This window comes from Arachis duranensis, unplaced genomic scaffold, assembly GCF_000817695.3.
Source record: "Arachis duranensis cultivar V14167 unplaced genomic scaffold, aradu.V14167.gnm2.J7QH unplaced_Scaffold_354585, whole genome shotgun sequence".
Taxonomy (NCBI): Eukaryota; Viridiplantae; Streptophyta; class Magnoliopsida; order Fabales; family Fabaceae; genus Arachis; species Arachis duranensis.
Genome location: NW_026264911.1, coordinates 1,739,231 through 1,742,462, shown reverse-complemented (window position 1 = coordinate 1,742,462; position 3,232 = coordinate 1,739,231). Strand labels below are relative to the sequence as shown.

Here is a 3,232-nt window from a genome sequence, read left to right as displayed (position 1 = left end):
CAGCGCCAGCTTTCCTCAGGGTGTATTCCTGGCATTTAAACGCCAGGATGTTGCTTGTTTCTAGCGTTCAACGCCAGATCCATGCTCTGTTCTGGCATTGAACGCCAGCCAGATGCTCCTTACTGGCATTTAAACGCCAGTAAAACCTTCCTCTAGGGTGTGTTTTTTCTTCTGCTATTTTTTTGATTTTGTTTTTAATTTTAGTATTTATTTTTGTGACACCTCATGATCATGAATCTAATAAAACATAAAATAAAAATAAAAATAAAAATAGAATTAGATAAATAAAAATTGGGTTGCCTCCCAATAAGCACTTCTTTAATGTCAATAGCTTGACAGTGGGCTCTCGTGGAGCCTCACAGGTGATCAGGTCAATGTTGTAGACTCCCAACACCAAACTTAGAGTTTGGCTGTGGCCTCCCAACACCAAACTTAAATTTTGATTGTGGGGGCTCTATTTGACTCTGTACTGAGAGAAGCTTTTCATGCTCCCTCTCCATTGTTACAGAAGAACACCCTTGGGTCTTAAACACAAGGTAGTCCCTATTCAATTGTAGGACTAATTCTCCTCTGTTAACATCTATCACAGCTCCTGCTGTGGCTAGGAAAGGTCTTCCAAGGATGATGCATTCATCCTCCTCCTTCCTAGTGTCTAAGATTTTGAAATCAGCAGGGATGTAAAGGCCTTCAACATTTACCAACACGTCCTCTACCAATCCATAAGCTTGTCTTACTGACTTATCTGCCATTTGTAATGAGAATATGACAGGCTGTACCTCAATGATCCCCAGCTTCTCCATTACAGAGAGTGGCATAAGATTTATGCCTGACCCTAGGTCACACAAAGCCTTTTCAAAGGTCATGGTGCCTATGGTACAGGGTATTAAGAATTTACCAGGATGTTGTTTCTTTTGAGGTAAAGTTTACTAAACCCATGTATCTAGTTCACCAATGAGAAAGGGAGGTTCACCTTCCCAAGTCTCATTACCAAACAAATTGGCATTCAGCTTCATGATAGCTACTAGATATTGAGCAACTTGCTCTCCAGTTACATCTTCATCCTCTTCAGAGGAAGAATAGTTTTTAGAGCTCATGAATGGCAGAAGGAGGTTTAATGGGATCTCTATGGTCTCTATATGACCTTCAGATTCCTTTAAGTCCTCAATAAGGAACTCCTTCTTGCTTGAGAGACGTCCCCTGAGGTCTTCCTCATTGGGATTCACATCCTCTCCTTCCTCTCTAGGTTCGGCCATGTTGATTATATCAATGGCCTTGCACTCTCTTTTTGGATTATTTTCAGTATTGCTTGGGAGAGTACTAGGAGGAGTTACAGTGACTTTCTTACTCAGCTGGCCCACTTGTGCCTCTAAATTTCTGATGGAGGACCTTGTTTTACTCATGAAGCTTAGAGTGGCCTTAGACAGATCAGAGACTATATTTGCTAAGTTAGAGGTTCTCTGCTCATAATTCTCTGTCTGTTGCTGAGAAGATGATGGAAAAAGCTTGCTATTGCTAAACCTGTTTCTTCCACCATTAATAAAGCCTTGTTGAGGCTTTTGTTGATCCTTCCACGAGAAATTTGGATGATTTCTCTATGAGGGGTTATAGGTGTTGCCAAAGGCTTCCCCCATGTAATTTACCTCTACCATTGCAAGGTTTTCAGGATCATAAGCGTCTTCTTCAGGAGAGGCATCTTTAGTACTGTTGGATGCATTTTGCCATCCATTCAGACTTTGAGAAATCATGTTGACTTGCTGAGTCAACATTTTGTTCTGAGCCAATATGGCATTCAGAGCATCAATTTCAAGAATTCCCTTCCTTTGAGGCGTCCCATTACTCACGGAATTCCTCTTAGAAGTATACATGAATTGGTTATTTGCAACCATGTCAATGAGTTCTTGAGCTTCTACAGGCATTTTCTTTAGGTGAATGGATCCACCTACAGAATGATCCAATGACATCTTAGAGAACTCAGACAGACCATAATAGAATATATCTATCATGGTCCACTCTGAAAACATGTCAGAAGGACACTTTTTGGTCATCTGCTTATATCTTTCCCAAGCTTCACAGAGGGATTCACCATCTTTTTGCTTGAAGGTATGAACATCCACTCTAAGCTTGCTCAGCTTTTGAGGAGGAAAGAATTTAACCAAGAAGGCCGTGACTAGCTTATCCCAAGAGTCCAGGCTATCCTTAGGTTGTGAGTCTAACCATGTTCTAGCTCTGTCTCTTACAGCAAAAGGGAAAAGCATGAGCTTGTATACTTCAGGATCTACTCCATTAGTCTAAACAGTCTCACAGATATGCAAGAACTCAGTTAAAAACTGGTAGGGATCTTCTGATGGAAGTTCATGAAACTTACAGTTTTGTTGCATTAGAGCAACTAGTTGAGGTTTCAGCTCAAAATTGTTTGCTCCAATGGCAGGAATTGAGATGCTTCTTCCATCAAACTTGAAAGTAGGTGTAGTATAATCACCAAGCATCCTCCTTGCATTATTGTTGTTGGGTTCGGCTACCATATCCTTTTCTTGTTCGAAAATTTCAGTAAGATTGTCTCTGGATTGTTGTAATTTAGCTTCTCTTAGTTTCCTCTTCAGAGTCCTCTCAGGTTCAGGATCAGCTTCAACAAGAATGTCTTTTTCCTTGTTCCTGCTCATATGAGAAAGAAGAGAACAGAAAAGGAAGAGGAATCCTCTATGTCACAGTATAGAGATTCCTTTATGTTAGTAGAAGAAGAAAGGAATAGAAGAAGGAGAAGAGTTAAGAATCCAAACACAATGGTGAAGATAGGATCAGATTTGTGAGATGAAGAGAAGTGTTAGTAAATAAATAAATAAATAGAAGAAGATGAGAGGGGGAGAATTTCGAAAATAAATTTTGAAAAAGAATTAGTGATTTTCGAAAATTACAAGGAAATAAAATTAAAATTAAAATTTAAAACAATTAATTAATTAAAAAAAGAATTTTAAAAAGGAAGGAGAAATTTTCGAAAATTAGAGAGGGAAAACTTAGTTAGCTGGTTTTGAAAAACATAAGAAACAAACAAAAAGTCAATTAGTTAGTTGAAAAAGATTTGAAAATCAATTTTAAAAAGATAAGAAGATAAGACGTTAGAAGGGATATTTTGAAATCAAATTTTTGAAAGAGATATGATTTAAAAAGATATGATAAAAAGATATGATTAAAAAGATATGGTTGAAAAATATTTAATTTTTAAAATTAAAATTAA

At 37.8% G+C, this 3,232-nt stretch overlaps 1 non-coding gene across 1 annotated transcript; it reads left to right on the top strand.

Moving 5' to 3' along the window:
- The first annotated feature begins 2,019 nt into the window (after nt 1-2,019).
- Nucleotides 2,020-2,123, top strand: LOC127744465 (small nucleolar RNA R71). Its single transcript, XR_008005452.1, has one exon. It is a non-coding gene; the product is annotated as a small nucleolar RNA R71 (small nucleolar RNA).
- Nucleotides 2,124-3,232: the final 1,109 nt, after the last annotated feature.